The sequence below is a fragment of the Lagopus muta genome, chromosome W (genome assembly GCF_023343835.1).
Source record: "Lagopus muta isolate bLagMut1 chromosome W, bLagMut1 primary, whole genome shotgun sequence".
Taxonomy (NCBI): domain Eukaryota; kingdom Metazoa; phylum Chordata; class Aves; order Galliformes; family Phasianidae; genus Lagopus; species Lagopus muta.
Genome location: NC_064471.1, coordinates 6,420,184 through 6,439,141, shown reverse-complemented (window position 1 = coordinate 6,439,141; position 18,958 = coordinate 6,420,184). Strand labels below are relative to the sequence as shown.

Below are 18,958 nucleotides of genomic sequence, written 5' to 3'. Positions count from 1 at the left end.
AAGCAAATTTCTGTACATTTTATCAATGAATCTTCCCAGTTCTACAGAGAAAACTACTCTTCAGTTGATCCAAATTTTGACTCGAGATGGATAAGGGTCCTTCCTCCTCCCAGTTTACCTGAATCTGTTTACTTTACCTACCACTGCCTAATATACACATGGACAAATCATGTAGAGTAAGGATTGTATCTGTTTACATACAACTACCTAAGAACTTATTTTATGTCTTTGATTCATGTTAAATATACAAAAAAATTCAAGAGGCATACTTGTATTATATGACTGCCACAAGGCAGGGCTTTTAACATTATTTTAAATAAAACTGATTGTTAACAAAATGTTGGCACAGTGAGACATACAATAAAAGTCATTCTTGGGATCATAAAGATTTCTTAGTAGAGAAATTTACTTTTAGAGAAATGCTGGAAGGGTTTTACTGCTTCTCTAAATAAGTTAAGAAAACACACACACTTAAAACCACAACTGAAAAAAATATATATATATATAACATATTTTGCTTTACCCACATGCAAACAAGAGAAATTATCCTAGAAGGAAGGGAATGAGAGGTCAAAGATACTCCAGCATTCTTAATCAGGATCTTTTTATAACACTGCAATTTAACAGAAAATATTATTTAAGCTTTAGTATACAAATATTTCTTTCCTGTTATGAGAATACAAAGCATTTTACAATGATGTTTTGTTTCATAAGGTAGATCAGAGTAGAATCTCTGTATTCTAGAATGCATCTATTTTGATTCTCGATTTTCGTTTCAAAACTTAGAGAACATCGCCACATGTGAAGGAGAATGTCACTACAAACCTAGAGAACCATATATGACATACAGACACTCAGATAATCTGAAGGTCCAAGCCACAATCCAGAAAAAGCCGCACTTTGCAGTCTGTTACTCCTACAAGGAACTCCAAAAATGAAACATAACGTGGTATTAAAGCACGGGTTCCAACGTCACCTCAACTTAAATAAGAAACAAAGCAATGTCATGTTTTGATATCAAGTTATTTTACAATTAAAAATGAAAAAGAGCTTCTGAAAAATAAAAACATTTATGGCAAAAAGTGGTCAAATTCACCCTCTAAAGCAGTCCTTCCATACAGCAGCACTTGAAAACGTGGAAAAGAAATATGCAAGCTAAATCAAGCTTTCCAAATCTTTGCATGTACTGCCAAAAAAGTGATTATGATATCAATATCAAACATAGGAACTCCTTCACTGTATACACTAAGCCACAGATGTACACAGGCACAATTTTCATTGAAGCCAAACCATGCATATTGATAGAAGAGCTAAAGTTGCCAATGTAAAGGGAGTAAGAAGGGCTTACACCTTATGGCTGCCAGAAAATAAAGAGGGCAGAAAAGGAATCTTAGCATTCCATATTCTTGCAAATAGTAATATATTATGCCACACAAATCATTGCTATGCTATCCATTAGAGAGAAGAGAAAGAAGTAAATTACACAGTAAAACAAAACTCTAGATGCAAGCAAGAAACAACTATCAGTTCTGCCTAGTACAACTCTTTTGTCTGCGTAGAAGAAGCCACAAGTCAACTTAAAAAAAAAAAAAAGAGATTTAGTATTACCAGACTGTACATTACATTGAAAGAGTGTATGAAGTGATAAAGAGTTGTTTATATGCAGATCTACACAACAGAAAGAAATCCAAATAAATAATGGACATGTAGGCAAAACAGCCTTCTTACGTGATGTATTATATTAAGTACGATATAAAACAATTTGCCACTTTTGGTCCATTCAACAAGTCAACAAAATGCTGCCAATACCACCCATTTCTTACATTTACCTCACTTCTGTCTGTACTTGAACAAAGGATGCTACTAAAATGTACTTGCATACAGTTGAAATACCTGCAAGGTCACCTGCTTGGTATGTATTCAAGCATTATAGCAACTTGCATCATCAACGTCATTCCACAGATAAAGGAAAGAAGGCAATGATGGACACTTGTCATGGTTCTATGTTTTTTGTTTTTGTTTTTTTTGTTTTTGGGTTTCAGTATTCCACATCAAAACATCATGTAGTGTACGGGGCATTAAAGTGTCACTGCCCAATCCCAGCTACCTATCCCTGTACATTACAGAAGTCACGGGATCTGGCCCTTCCGGGTGGGGGGGGCGCTCTCTTGCTGCCTGGCAGTGGGTGCTGGAGGGTGCTTTCCTAGCCGTTCCAAGCTTTTCAGGTTTGAATCGGTCCCGGGAACTCTCTCTCTCTCTCTCATCTCGTCTGATTTATTAATCTCAATTTCAATTAAATTGTATCTATTGTGTTATCTTGTATTCCGATATTATAGTAAAATAAGTTTTCCTCCATAGATTGTTGCCACTGTTCTTTTCCTCCCTTCCTTCCTTCCCATTTTTGTGGGACTGGGGTGGGGGGGGAGGGCAGAGGCCTGTCGCCCCTGTCACGGACATAGATTGATCTGGTCAAATCCGTGACAGATTTTTTGGCGCCCAACGTGGGGCGACTGCTTTTTAGCTTTTTGAACGAATCTCTTTTTCTCTCTGCTCTTAGAGAGCTTCGTTAGGGAGCATTATCAGTAGTTCAGGTTTCTGTGCTGGAAAACCTGACCTTGAAAGATTAGGCGTACTGCCAGTGTTCTGGGATATTTGTAAACTCTGAGCACTACTTAGTCTGGGTAGTGCCTTTTTTTTTTCTTTTTTTTTTCCCTCCTCTTGTTAGCTTCAATTCATTAACCCCTTTTTAGCAAGCACCAGTGATGAACCCACTCGTTATCGTGGGGGTGCTGGGTAAAGGATTTAAAGCAATGGTGTTAGTCACAACCTACTGGCCAATAATCCATCTCACACTTGTGTGTTTTGGAATTGCATCCGTATATAACTATCTAAGGGCACTGATGGAGACACCTATGTTTTACCTATTTGCAATGTGGTATGATTTGAACTTTGACATCTACATCCCAGAAGGAATGGCTAATTTCTCAAACAACTACATCCCAAATGGAATAGCTAATTTTACAAACAACACAATGTTCGGACCAGTCTCCAGGTTTTCTTCTCGGTTTATCAAACGTTTTTCGAATCTTGAATTAATACTCATGTTGGTGAGTGTGTCATCAATGCTCATGTTGGTGTGCATGTCGTTAATTTTCCTGAATGTACTCCAACGCATTCGTAATAAGGAGTCTCCTCCAAAACTAGAGAATGATGACTGGCAGGGAATATGGAGAGGTTTAGGAAAGGTCTTAGAAGCCTGGGGACCCGCAGTGTCATGGGATTTTACTCTTGAACACCTGTGGGATCCTGAGAAACTAAGCCAGTATTTGAGTCAGGGACTATGCGGCTTACATAAATCTAAGGAGGTACAACTTATTTGGGGTTTGGCTTGTGCTTACCGTGCCCTATATAATACCATTCTGGAGAGAGAGAGTTTCCGAGCTGAGGTTCAAGCCAAAGGGGAAAATCCCCAAGTCAAATCTAATCAATCACGGGAGACACCAGTAACAATACCAGTTGCTCCTGTGGAGGGCAAGAAATGGAAACGAGTGTCTTCGCGTCTTGAACGAAAAAGAGAAGAAGAGGAGGAGGAGGAGGAAGATCCAGGCGAGGGGCCCTCCTCAGAACCACCACCATCGCGAAAGTCAAAAGCGAAAACTAAGAGACATGCAGAAGAGAGTGATGAAGAGGAAGTCTCTATTACTACTCGCCGGCCTCTAAAGATGACTGAAATCCAAGGTTCAAGAAAGGAGTTCACACGGCGCCTGAATGAAAGTATTGTTTCCTGGTTGGTTCGCTGTTGGGACAGTGGGGCCCATAGCTTGTCTCTGGATGGTAATGAAGCTCGCCAACTAGGCGCCATTGCCAGAGATCCAGCTATTGATAGAGGAATTAGTCGATGTTCGGATGAGGCTGCCTCCCTCTGGGAACGAGTGTTAACAGCTGTGAAGGAAAAGTATCCCTTCAAAAATAGCTTGAAGATTTCAATGAAAAAATGGGATACAGTTGAAAAGGATATCCAGTATTTGAGGGAAATAGGCGTGGTGGAAATGTTGTATGACCCTGACTTTGTTCCTAACCACCCACAACAAAACCGCGACCCTGAAAGAGTGAGGACAACGCCTGAGATATGGCAGAAAATCGTGACAACAGCGCCGGACAAATATGCCGCTACACTAACATCAGTGTGTGACAGATACCAGGAACAACAGAGAACGCCCTTAGTTTATGAATTAATTGTTACGCTCCAAAACTACGAACAATTGCTGTCCCCAATTCATGCTGCAGTTGCTGCTATATCAAGAACGACGGAGCAAGTGTCTCAACTGATTAACCGTGACAAACCTGTAGCAGTATCAGAAACGCTTGATGAAGATCGGGATAATCAAATGAGTCTATTGAAGGAGATGAAGGAGATGAAGGAGACGATGAGACTTCTGCGAGCCCACCTAACTAAAGACGATGAACCTTCCTTCTTACGTGCACGATCAAAAATCTCAGCTGTTAGAGGCAGACGCTCTCCGGCTCAAGTAAGGAATAATACACCGCGAATTACCTTATGGTATTACCTACGTGACCATGGAGAAGACATGGGGAAGTGGCACGGTCAACCTACTCCTGTACTACGAGCCCGGGTGAAAGAATTACAAGGCAGATCTACCACCAGTGCAGTTGCTCCAGTTACCACAGGTAATGAATAGAGGGGCCCTGCCCTCAGTCGGGGGGGGAAAGGGATAATAGAGTATATTGGACTGTGTGGATTCGATGGCCTGGCACATCAGAACCACTGAAATATAAGGCCCTGGTGGACACTGGTGCACAGTGCACTCTGATGCCCTCGAGTCATGAAGGGACAGAATCAATCCATATTTCTGGAGTGACCGGGGGCTCTCAAGAATTGACTGTGTTGGAGGCCGAGATAAGCCTCACTGGTAAGAACTGGCAAAAACATCCTATTGTGACAGGCCCAGGGGCTCCATGTATACTAGGTATTGATTATCTCAGAAGGGGGCATTTCAAGGATCCTAAGGGGTATCGATGGGCCTTTAGAATAGCTGCTGTGGACACAGACAACATTAAGCAGCTGTCTGTTTTGCCTGGCCTGTCAGAAGATCCATCTGTTGTGGGGCTGCTGCGAGTAAAAGAGCAACACGTACCGATTGCTACAAAAATGGTGCACAGGCGTCAGTACCGCACCAACAGGGATTCTTTGCTCCCCATTCATAAGTTAATTCGTCAACTAGAGAGCCAGGGAGTGATCAGCAAAACTCACTCGCCTTTTAACAGCCCCATATGGCCAGTGCGTAAAGCCAGTGGAGAATGGAGGCTGACGGTGGACTACCGTGGCCTGAATGAAGTCACACCTCCACTGAGTGCTGATGTGCCGGACATGTTAGAACTCCAGTATGAACTGGAGTCAAAAGCGGCCAAATGGTATGCCACCATTGACATTGCTAATGCCTTCTTTTCCATCCCTTTGGCCAAAGAATGTAAGCCACAGTTTGCTTTCACATGGAGGGGCATTCAGTATACCTGGAACCGTTTGCCCCAGGGGTGGAAACATAGCCCGACCATTTGCCATGGGTTGATTCAAACTGTATTGGAACAGGGCAGTGCTCCTGAGCACCTGCAGTACATTGATGATATCATTGTGTGGGGCGATACAGCAGAAGAAGTCTTCACAAAAGGAGAGAGAATGATCCAAATTCTTCTGAGTGCTGGTTTTGCTATTAAGCGAAGCAAAGTGAAAGGACCTGCCCAGGAGATTCAATTCCTAGGTATAAAGTGGCAAGATGGCCGTCGTCACATCCCGACAGACGTGATCGACAAAATCACTGCTATGTCTCCACCCACTAGCAAAAGAGAGACACAATCTTTTCTGGGTGCAGTGGGCTTTTGGAGAATGCACATTCCAAACTACAGCCTTATTGTAAGCCCCCTTTATTATGTGACACGAATGAGAAATGAGTTTACATGGGGCCCTGAGCAGCAGCAGGCTTTTGAACAGATTAAACAGGAGATAGCCCGTGCCGTGGCCCTAGGGCCAGTACGGACTGGACAGGGTATAAAGAACATCCTCTACACCGCTGCTGGAGAGAACGGTCCCACTTGGAGTTTGTGGCAAAGAGCCTCAGGAGAGACCCGAGGCCGACCCCTGGGATTCTGGAGTCGGGCATACAGAGGGTCTGAAGAGCACTACACTCCAACTGAAAAGGAGATCTTAGCCGCTTATGAAGGGGTTCGGGCTGCTTCTGAAGTAGTCGGTACTGAAACACAGCTCCTTCTGGCACCTCGACTGCCAGTGCTGAACTGGATGTTTAAAGGAAAGGTTCCCTCCACCCATCATGCTACTGATGCCACCTGGAGCAAGTGGATTGCACTGATTACACAACGAGCACGGATGGGGAACCTCAGCCGTCCAGGAATCCTAGAGATCATCATGGACTGGCCTGAAGGTAAAAAGTTTGGAACACCACCAGGAGAAGAAGTATCACGTGCTAAAGAGGCCCCACCATACAATGAACTACCGGAGAATGAAAAGAAATATGCCCTGTTCACAGATGGATCGTGTCGTATTGTGGGAAAGCATCGCAGATGGAAAGCTGCTGTGTGGAGCCCCACACGACAAGTTGCAGAGGCCACTGAAGGGAAAGGAGAATCAAGCCAATTTGCAGAGGTAAAGGCTGTCCAACTGGCCTTAGATGTTGCTGAACGGGAGAGGTGGCCAATGCTCTATCTTTACACTGACTCATGGATGGTAGCAAATGCCTTATGGGGGTGGTTACAGCAGTGGGAGCAAAATAACTGGCAAAGAAGGGGTAAACCTATTTGGGCTGCTGAACTGTGGAAAGACATTGCTGCCCGAATAAAGAATATGATTGTAAAGGTGCACCATGTAGATGCTCATGTGCCCAAGAGTCGGGCTACTGAAGAACAGCAAAACAACCATCAGGTAGATCAAGCTGCCAGAATTGAGGTGGCTCAAATAGACCTGGACTGGCAGAACAAGGGTGAATTATTTCTGGCTCGGTGGGCCCATGAGACCTCAGGTCATCAAGGGAAAGATGCAACATACAAATGGGCTAGAGACCGAGGGGTGGACTTAACTATGGATGCCATTGCACAGGTTATTCATAACTGTGAAACATGTGCCATCATCAAACAAGCCAAGAGGATGAAACCCCTCTGGGAGGAAGGGCGATGGCAAAAGTACAAATATGGGGAGGCCTGGCAGGTTGATTATATCACCTTGCCACGATCTCGCAATGGTAAGCATTATGTGCTTACTATGGTGGAGGCAACCACTGGGTGGCTTGAAACATATGCAGTACCCCATGCTACCGCCCGAAACACCATACTGGGTCTCGAGAAACAAGTCCTGTGGCGACACAGCACCCCAGAAAGGATTGAGTCAGATAATGGGACTCATTTCAAAAATTCTCTTGTAAATACTTGGGCCAAAGATCATGGCATCGAGTGGATTTACCATATTCCCTATCATGCACCAGCCTCTGGTAAAATTGAACGATACAATGGATTGTTAAAAACGATGCTAAAAGCACTGGGTGGCTGAACATTTAAGCACTGGGAGAAGCATTTGGCAGAAGCCACCTGGTTGGTCAATACCAGAGGATCTATCAATCGTGATGGTCCTAACCAATCCAGTTCCCTACATACCGTAGAGGGAGATAAAGTCCCTGTTGTACATGTAAAGAACATGTTAGGAAAGGCAGTTTGGGTTCTTCCAGCATCTGGAAAGGGCAAACCTCTCCGTGGTACAGTTTTTGCCCAGGGACCAGGATCCACTTGGTGGGTAATGCAGAAGAATGGGGATGTCCAATGTGTACCACAAGGAAACTTGATGCCGGGGGAGTGCAGTTACTAATTCTATGTATATGTATATAGCCATGTGTGCATTTTAATCATTTTTTGTTTGTTTGTATATATGTATATATATCTATATTAAGCATGATGTAATGATGTAGAATAAGGGGTGGAATGTCATGGTTCTATGTTTTTTGTTTTTTTTTTTGTTTTTGGGTTTCAGTATTCCACATCAAAACATCATGTAGTGTACGGGGCATTTAAGTGTCACTGCCCAATCCCAGCTACCTATCCCTGTACATTACAGAAGTCACGGGATCTGTCCCTTCCGGGTGGGGGGGGCGCTCTCTTGCTGCCTGGCAGTGGGTGCTGGAGGGTGCTTTCCTAGCCGTTCCAAGCTTTTCAGGTTTGAATCGGTCCCGGGAACTCTCTCTCTCTCTCATCTCGTCTGATTTATTAATCTCAATTTCAATTAAATTGTATCTATTGTGTTATCTTGTATTCCGATATTATAGTAAAATAAGTTTTCCTCCATAGATTGTTCCACTGTTCTTTTCCTCCCTTCCTTCCTTCCCATTTTGTGGGACTGGGGTGGGGGGGGGAGGGCAGAGGCCTGTCGCCCCTGTCACGGACATAGATTGATCTGGTCAAATCCGTGACAACACTATATTTCTAAGCACACATCAATCGTAACCAACAACCTCAAAATTAATTTAAAATATATTTTCTTCATGAGGGTCTGATCTGATTGCAGCTACATACAAACCAGGAATTTCTTAGGGAAGATACTCCCTGCACTTATGAAGATTTCATGTATCAAAGCAAAAAGTCGCTTTTACTCTTAATTCTTCATTTCTCATCTTGATTCTCCAGAACTAGAAAATTTCACCTGCAAATATATACAATTTGTCTTATAATTCCTTATGGCTTCCTCAGTCATCAGCCTCATATATCTTTCACAGAAGCCCTGCAAGATCCTATTAACAGAAAACCACCCTTACTCTCAGAGGTTTAACCTTGGAAGCAGGGGGAGATGTGTTCCAGAACTTCTACTGTACACCCAGAAGCACTCCTAGCCTCAGTGCCAAGTCATACATGCCTTGTAACTGAGTGACACATCCAGAACTATGAGCAGTGTGGTCACATAGAAGGTACTCCTGCCTACAGCAGGGCTCTTTAAGTTATACAGTCTTTAAGGTCCCATTTGTCAGTGCAACAAAGCATAAGTGAGACCTTACCTTTCAAATCAAGCAGACAAAAAAACTGCCACCACCTGGCCCTTGCCACCTGCTTTTAGAGAGTTCAGATAGGCCTCCCTTCAACGTGCATTATTTACTTTACTCATTTCCCTAAGAGTACTGATGTCTGGAACGAAATTTAATAATATTATGACTCAAGCACATCATTATTAACATTTCCATATGAAATTAAGATTTCAATCTCTGAATGACCTCAGCTAATCATTAGACTTAGAAAGATAGTTGATTTCCTCAGCTACATCTAAAAAAAAAAAAAAAAAAAAAAAAAAAAAAAAATTCGTCAATTATAACAGAAGATATTTAAGATGCAATAAGAATTTTACAAAGACTGAATTGCAAATCTAATCTTTCCTAACATATTTAGGGTCAGCAAACCCAAGACACGTACTCATACTTGGTATGTCTAAGCTGCCAGATACCGACAGTAATTTTACAGTAGGTAATATGCGCACTGTCCCAGAAGTAATGCCTCCTGTTTTATTCCATTGGCCCACAATACCAGAGATGATGTTGATGATATGGAAGTAGAGGTTGAAGGTTCCCACCAATACTCCATTTTAAGTTATTGCCATAAGGCAGATGGCAGCAGAAGGGCAGTTTGACAAGGAAGCAAAGTATGAAACAAAGAGGTGCCATCGATTTCCTCCATGCAGGAAAAATTGTAGCCACTGACATTCATCAATGCTTGCTGAACATTTATGGAGAACAAACAGCAGATGCGAGCACAGTGAAGTAGCGAGTGCTACGTTTTGACAGTGGCAACACCTCCACTGGTACAGATTTTTACAAGAGCAGCATGCAGGCTCTTGTTCTTGCTCTACCAAACAGTGTTATTGTCATCTTTGTATCTGTTGTAATTCCCATGGAAATAAATAAGAGGCATTATTTTCAGAGCAACATACATATGAGCTAAATCAACATTTTACAAAGAGAGAGCCTGAAGCAATATTATTTCAGTGATTTTAAATCAACATATTTACACTTTCAAACAACTTTGAAAAGTATTCTTGCAGAGTGCTGAGCCACCAGTAAACACCAACAGAATGATGTGTGCTCAAACTCTGGGAAGAAGAAAATAATAAAAAAAGACTGTACATTTTGATGATTGCAGATACCCATTAATTTCAGACAGCAGATTTGGTAGTTTATATCTGAATTATTCCTTTATACAGAACAAGCCTAGCACGAAGCTGCTCAGAACTGGATTACCTTAAAGAGAAACGCACGACAGCAAGAAAAACCTGCAGATATTTCCCACAACACCATTATGATATTAAACCCCTAGTAATATTTTGCGGTAAAAACTCTGTACTCCTGTTTGCAAACCAGCATTCAAATATTTAATAAGAAAGTTTAACCAAAAGGCTGACTAAATAAGGCACACAGTACTAGATGGGAAGGAGATGAGTAGCTACATATATTAATTATCACCCTTTATGGGATCACAGGCTTACTCAAGTTAAAATTTAAAGGGCTTAGATTACTTTCTGGTGAATTTTATTAGTTTTCCCCAAGAGGTGCAAAGACTAATGCTGTCACAACAGAATAGGAGAGCGTATACAGCGTCATTACAAGCTGAGTCACCCAAAAGCATTGAAGCTTGCTTTATTATAACACAGACTCTTAAATAGTCTCCTGAAACACTATCATTTGTTATGCCATAGAGTGATAACAGCAAGCTGACTTGGTATTACAATAAAATGAAATCTGGTGCATCTGCAGAGTTGTTCTCAGTAGGCAGACCAAGCTCCCTTGCTGGTCTCTTTGGAGATAGCAGATGCAAGCTTCTCTTCCCCTACTGCAATAGAGAAAGATGCAGAACAAAGTTGCTGAGAGCTGTCTTGTTGTTGCTGATGACAGTGTTTAGATTTGCCTTCTGAGAGCAATGCTGCAGGTGGGAAGAAGAGGTGGCTGGGCAGACGCCCAAGAATTATAACCAAAATATTCTTCCCTGTGCAGATGTAGCCATCAGCCCACTCTTCCCACCCCAGCTCCTTCAAGTTTTAGAATTACTATCTCTCTACAGCACAAAAATGTTGAAGTTCCATAAAAACTAAACTCCTAAGGGATTCTTGACCGTGCCCTGTTCATACGTTGCCATTTTGGATATCCAATATGATTACTTATTTCTTGCTACCAAGGGTCTAAGCATATAGCGAGTAGCAGCTTCAAAACAGAACAGATGCGCAGTGCTCTCAAATAAATCCTATTAATAAGTTAATAAATTTACTCTACAGAAGACAGAAGCAAAGCAAGATACTTCAAATTAAGAGCATGACTGGATTTTGTCCACCCCCTCAATTAACAAGCTGTTCAAATATCATCTTCTGTCGTGTTTTCTTTCCTGTCTCCATTTTCCCCTCTCTCATTTCATGATGGAACCTCTGTAAAAACAGATATTGTTACTCAATAAAAATAGGTATGAGAACCTTGTGTGCATATTATATGAAACAATTTCACAAAACATATTTCTTTCTCATACACTGTCTTCAAAATGGTTTTTAGACGAAAACAACATTTTAAAGGATTTTTACTTTTTCAAGTATTTTTGCATTTTCAATTTTTTTTTTATTTTTTTTTCTACTTTTTCAAGTGCGATTGTAATCAAATATTTTACACAGCCCCCTTCAGTAAAATTCCACAGCCCTCCATCCCTCCTCACCCCTCTGTGCCCAGTGCTGAGCAAAGGCCTTATAGCCTGCCACAGCCTGCCAGGCTGCCATGTGCCCAAGCCCCTTCCTAAGGGGCAGAGTTGCTCCTTCTGGGGAAACAAACCCAGGAAACTCAAGGCAGACTCTGAAGTACCAAAAACAGTAAACTTACTGGCTCTGTTTCAGAAAAAAAGAAACAAAGTTTTTCTTATCGTTGTTATTTTGTATTGTTCTTTTAAACATTGTCCAGTTTTGAAATAGAAGTCCTTATGGAGCAACTGGAATTATGCTGAACTTGAGTCCTTCTTCCTGTCCAAATCAAAGTCTGCTGCTTCTCCAACAGAAAGCTGCCTCTGTACCTTCTCTGATGCTGCCTGAAGGCCACAGGGAGCTTGGGGCTGCCTAATTGATTCCTCCTGGACCTGACACAGCAGCTTAGAAGATGCTATTACCAGTCCTGCTCTCTTCCTCAGGGCTTTCCTAGAGTCCACTGAGAGCTTGGGGCTGCCTGCTGGACTATTCCTATTGTGCCAACACAGCAACTCAGAGGATGCCGGTCCCAGTCGCGCCTTCCTCTTTAGCACTTGCATCAAGGATCTCAGGGCCATCTACTGGACTCCTCTTGTCCCAGCACAGCAGTTTTGAGGACACCAGATCCAGTCCTGCTTTCTTCTTCAAGACTGCCTACAGGCTGCAGGGACTCAGGGCTAGACTCCACATGTTGTCTTTACACAGCAACTCAGAGGACCCCATCCCAGTCCCAGCCTCTTCTTGAGGGCTCACCTAGAGGCTGCAGGGAGCTCAGGGCCATCCACTGGATGCCTCCCATTGTCGTGGTACAGAAGCATAACAACACCAGTCTCAGTCCTGCCCTCATCCTTGGGACTTGCATGGAGGCCACAGAGAGCTGGGGGCCATCCACTGGACTCCTGTTTTCTCTGTGCAGAAGCTTAGAGGACACCAGTCTCAGTCCTTCTCTTTTCCTCAGAGCTTGGGAAAGAAGAGGTGAGAGGTCTCAAGGAAGGATGAGGACGGGGGACAGAGGAAAAAAAAGGACTCTAGAGAGCAGAAGCTCTTCGGCGACTCTTCAACACCAAGATAGAAATAGAGAGCTCCTGCTGCACCACCAATGGATATAGAGATGTTTCTGGGCAAGCATGATGTGCTTGCCCAGGCCTGATAGCGATAGATCTACTTTCATCTGTTCACCCTGTGGAGGTAGGTACACCTCCATGGGCTCAACATTGCCCTCCAGTGGGTCTACATGCATTGGCTTGAGCTTGCTGCTGCTCTCTAGAAGCTGGAGCTTCTTCGGTGGAGAAGAATCCATCCTCCTCCACAAAAATTCCTAGAATGGGGGGGAAGGATCTAGGTAAAAAGCTCCTGGTCTCAAGCATGTGCTTCCCAGACAAAAGTCAGTCAGCAACTGGTGTTCTGTTGTCAGCACCTCTGTATTTATAGTGGTTGGCAGGGATGTGACTTGTGATATCGTAAGGAGACGGTGATGAGACCCAACAAGTGTTCCATGACAGCCAAAACAGGGCTGAGTTGGGTAGGAGAGGCCATGGCCTGAGAGTTCAAGAGTTAACGCTCCAGTTCCAGAGGGCTATAAGGACTGTGAAGGGTCTTGAGGGCAAGACACTGGAGGAATGTCTGAGAGCTCCAAGTTTGTTGCTCCCAGAGCAAAGTAGGCTGTGAGGAGCCCTCAAGGCAGCTGCAGCTCCTCACAGGGAGCAGAAAGCAGTGCTGAGCTCTGCTCTCTGGTAGCAGCTACAGGACCCTAGGGAACAGAGTTGTATCAGGGGAGGGTCATGGAAAGGTTCTGCACTAAAGGGCAGTGGGCATAGCCCCAAGCTGCTGCAGCTGAACAACCATTTGCATTGGAGTGGTCCCTTGTGGAGTCAGAGGTTGGACTTGATCATCCTTGTGAGTTCCTCCCACCTCGGGATATTCTATGATTCTACAGTTTCAATATTTGTCTTGTTATGTAATTAATATTCTGTGCCGAGGTTGGTATTTTGGCTGCACCCTACAAAATGCCTCACACAACCTGAGAACTCAAAATACATCTTTTCAGGTGCTTTTTCAAATTCCTATTTATCTTGAAGACAATGTAAAACACTTCAATTTTGAGAGCCTTTACCGTAAATGTATTGTACCAGTCCAATCATTTGCAGATAGCTTTGGAAGCACTATGGCAAGCACACTGGCCACCAACATAGCCACATAACTATTTATATGCTATGATACTTGGAAACCCTTCTCACAAAACAGAAGTCCATGCTGCAGGGCACCATAGAGAGGAAGGCTATTTTTATCCTTAAAAGCTTACATTCACTATAAGGCAGAAAAAGTAAAGGAATACTGACATATGGACAAAGATATAAGGAAACTAAGACAATATCTTCACAACAACAGACTATGCTTTGGAACACCAGCAGTTCATCTCAGCTTCATGTGATTATCACCTTGACTAACCAGCTCCACCCAATAAGAAGGGAACATTTATGCTCTGAATCAACAACACCCAACAGTGGCAACAGACCTTCAGGAGGTAAAAGACTGTCTTCAAACCAATGACTCAAGCAAGTCACAAAAGATCAATGTGAGATTGTCAGCAGTAACTTATGTTTCCTTCTGTTACTTTGGAAGGCCATACTCATACTCTTTCTGCTGAAAATGAATCTTTCATTTGACATGAATGAAAATGCAATTCTTACAAGAAGAAGGGAATAAATAGTCTCATTCATTCATCTTCACCACCATCTTGATCACTTATTTATAGACATTTAAAAGGAAAAACTTCCAGAATGGCTATAAATCAAATACTACTCCTAGAAATTACTTTATCTACAATCCTGTCCACGCTAGGCAACCATATTTAATGCAAATAGTATACATCAATACCTTCTGTTTGTGCTGGAGCACTATTAAAATAGTTTCCTAGAGGCCTGCACCTTGTAAGAACCCGTGTTAGAAAATCCTCATGAAAACAATTAAGTTTCAAAGTTTCATAGATCTTAATGCCAGTGAAGTTATATTTTCTTTTTTATCACTATATAACACAAAAGAGACCAGCAAAAAGACAAGTGACTGATGCAAAGGGGGAAAAAAAAGAAAAAGTAGAGTGAAAATAAGGAAAAATATACTTGGGGATGCCTGAAGACATTCGTTTTGAAAAGGTATGGCTTGGTTCTTTCACTGTTTTTGAAACTCAAGAGAAGAAAGAAAGAAGGAAAGAGAGAAGGACCTGGGGGTCCTGATGGATGAAAAACATAACATGAGCCAGTAGGGTGCTCTCACAGCTTGGAAAGCAAATGGTATCCTGGGCTCTATCAGAAGAGGGGTGGCCAGCAGGGACAGGAGGTGATTGTTCCCCTCTACTCTGCTCTTGTGAGGCGCCATCTGGAGTACTGTGTCCAGGCCTGGAGCCCCCAGTACAAGAAAGACAGGGAGCTGTTGGAGAGTCAATGCAGTAGACTTAAAGGGGGAAATTACTTGCATGTGGATTTATTGCAACAGACTTTTCATTGAGGAAAAAAAGGAGATCAGTAAAAGCTAATTTGTACAATGTGTTTTCAAGAAAGGACTACCAATGGGACTTTGTAGAAATAGGTTCTAGAAATAATAAGAGGAGACTCGAAGATGAGCAGAACTGTTATTGCTTATAACCCTGACAGATTCCAGAGATGTCAATCAAATATTCAGTGGGAGGGCACTAACACCTTGCTCTCAGCTGTGACTCACTCTGGAAGTAACATTTATGTTCTTAGCAACCTCATTCACTAGAAAGTTATCTTTCTAACTGGATTTTCTATATACTGGCAATTCATTGTCTTGGGACACCAGAAGAGATAAAGGCCCCCCCCTCGTTATTTTATTTAATAACGGGGAACATAACTGCATTAAAAACGAGTAAAGGAAACCTTTGCGTACACAGGAGAGAAGGTAGAAAAAACAAGAATTTATGCTTCCTGTTCTCAAAAACAATTTCAAAAGAAACAAACAGCCATTTCAACACCAACTGTAACACGCAAAGAAGAGCAGTCTCAATTGTAGTTTAAAATTTCACCAATGATGCTTTCTCTAACAAAACTTGGTTAACACACCACATCTTTCAACACGCTTACTTTCAAAACTTCAGTCTTCATAAAGTGCTGTAAATGCATGATTTACTATAGTTTATACACCCTGTAAATGCTTCTGCTCAAGATGATGCTCACTCTTATGTCTGACATTAATGGTTCACCACTAGTACAGGAATCTCTACAAGACACATGGATCTGAAGAAAAATCCCCCTCCACTAACACGCTGCTTTACAATCATAAGTATTTGAATCCTTAAAAAGCCTTCAGAGACCAAAGTTACTTCCCACAGTTTAGAATCAAGAATAGATCCTTTCGCAAGTTCTGGCCAAAAAGGTTTTACATGTTGCATAATCAAAGAATATACAGGCGTTATAGCTAAGAAACATACCAGAGAGTTCGGCTAAACAGATTACTACACCAAAAAATGATAGAAGACTTACCCTTATCCGGGGCTTGCTAGACAACTCCAAAAGGAGGGATCTCCAGAAAGAGATCCTTCCCCACTTGTAGCCAGCTCTTAAATGGGGTTTAGGAGAGGTGCAGCCAGGCTCCACCCCTTCCAGCAGCACAGCTGAATTGCCTTCCCCTGTGCTCCTGTGGCTGACTCATTGCTCCATCAGGTGATCAATCAGAGGTTCAGGCCGTGATTCAGCAGTTCCCATATATGTATCAATGACCAAAGTTTAATAAACAGTCCCCCACATCAGCCCGAATTCTTAATTAAGTAGAAACTTACACAACTGAAAAAAACCCTTTACATACAGTCTCACAATTTATATATTCACCTCCTGTGCGCAAATGTCATGATAGTTCTGAAATGCGAATGAAACCTGAACTTTAAGTTCGGCATGTAATTCATCATTTGGGTATTTTCAACAAAAAAAGTGTGCTACAATAATTACGGCTACTCTGATTCTCACTGGCTTTCAAGAAATTTAAAATATACGGTGACTTCCAAACTAAGGAAGTTCTTACAAGGCAACGCAATAAAACTAGACTACATCACTTTGATCCTCCAAATCCATCTCAAACTTGCCACATCCCTTTGCACTGTCAGTTGACAGCATTTCAAGTATATATAAGTAGCTGCACATCTTGAACATAGTACTTCATATACAATTTCATTGTTTTAGTTAAAACTTATCATTGATCGACAAATATAGTAAGCCTGTATGAAGCTAACATAAAAAGCACTCAGTTTGCAGACAAAAGCATCTGACAGGTGAAAACCACTTAACCACTGCATATGAAATTCCTTCAACTTAATATCATATGTAAGATCTCCCAGATGCAAACAATTTTACCACTTAAGTTTTGTAAAGAGAGCGTGAAACAGTATACCTAAACTGCATATAACACATGTAGTGCAGACATACCAATGCTACAGCATAGACAGATGTGAGCAAATCCAGATTACCAGAAGGAATCTTTTCACAGTACCTTGGCCAAACCAGGCAGCTTTGCAATACTTGTCCGCCATTGATACAAAACCGTTTCTACATGTTGCCATTTGTAACTACAGCACCTCCACACCACTCCATGCAGTATAAGCACATCCTAAGGAAACACCGGACCTCAAAACCACTGAAACAGTGACAATGACAACGAGGAGGTTTTGACTGAATATAAAAAACAATTTCTTTAGATGTCGGTCAAGCACTGGAACAGGCTGCCCAGACACATGGTAGAATCCCCAGCCAGTGTATTTGGCACACACGGACATGACACTAAGGGGCACAGTTCAGTGATTGGACTCAGTAGGTCAGGCTAACAGCTGGATTTGATGATCATGAAGATTTTTTTCTAACACAGTTGATTCTACAATGATTTTTTACCCTACTAGCTCTTACACAAAACAAAGAGAGCTCTTCACAAATTGATGACATAACCACACATAACTCCCTGCTACTGTTAGTAATTAACACTACTTAACACCCTACAAATGCACAAGAGCAGTCTAGAAAAACAAGCACAAAAGCAAGAGATTGCTTCAATGCTACAGTTTTAACCAACAGATTACTCAGGATTTGTTAAGGTCAGACACATAGATAGGAGATTTCTACTATCTTAAATATAAAACCTTAATTTGGATGGCAAAATAATTTAGAAGTTTTAAAAGGTGGAATAGTCTCAAAGAACAGCCCTTATTTCTCTAAAGGAGAGTTATCACCACACTGCACAAACTTTTCTGCTGGATAGATAGTAAATCATAGGTGTCAACCAATTACTTAACTCACCTGGCCTGACTGAGGGGATAAAAAATTAATGACCTCCTCCACCATCACTGGTATGTGCAATCTTCCAAAGGTTTTGTTTTCTGTACTGTGAAGCAACTCTTTAGTTTCACTTTCCTGTGTAGTTTGCTCCGTTAAATCATATTCAGAAAGCTGTTTTACTGAAGAGTAGATCCTTCTGGCCAAAACAGCTAACTTGTCTGGATTCAGCTTTAAGTTGCACAGAAGCAGACACTTGTTAACTTGGCACAGACTCTGATATAGCATTTTGGAGTTGATCATCCTAGAAAAAACAGATGTTGGGAATTACTTTGATAACTATTTAAAACATTAAGTGTTAAAAAAAAAACAAAACATACACACACACAAAGCGCAAATGCTGTAAGTACATTTCACAAGATAGGAGGCTTTACAGAAATGCCATCTCAGCAAAAACGCTCTGATAATTTAGCTTCTTTTCAGCAATTTGAAGGCCATCTAACAATCAATCACATCTAAGTAAATAGAGCTTTATTTTCACAAGCAATACCTTCATTTCCTTTACATCACTAGGACTCTATCAATGTTCAAACATCTTGAGAGAAGCCCCTATTAAATTGCTCTGGTTGAGCACAACCAGAACAGTAGCTCAGCTTTCATTTTGTTCTCCTACGTCCTGCCACGCACAATGAGGCACTTGCTCTGAACGGCAGCACTTGGGTTGCCAAGTTTCCTGTATTTCTAGTTGAAATGGGAAAAGACAAATTGTGCCACTGGGTTTTTAACACGGTTATGATTAGTGTTACAACCTACATGTGCGTTAAAATTACAACAGAATAATTCAAAGCAGATTAAAAAAAAAAAAGCTGAAGAAAGCTGAAGGTTAACATAAGTAAGATGTTATTTGCATTTTTATGAGCTC

The 18,958-nt window shown here is 41.9% G+C and overlaps 1 protein-coding gene across 2 annotated transcripts in view; it reads right to left on the bottom strand.

Moving 5' to 3' along the window:
• Window positions 1-18,958, bottom strand: part of LOC125686462 (uncharacterized) — a 221,273-nt gene that overhangs the window by 98,705 nt on the left and 103,610 nt on the right. The window contains exon 1 of one of the 2 annotated variants that reach the window (XM_048930453.1): window positions 3,297-3,990. The exons of the other annotated variant lie outside the window; for it this stretch is intronic. The gene's annotated coding sequence lies outside the window, so the exon portion shown is untranslated. Of the gene's footprint in view, window positions 1-3,296; window positions 3,991-18,958 lie in introns of those variants that run through there. 2 annotated transcript variants of the gene reach the window in all.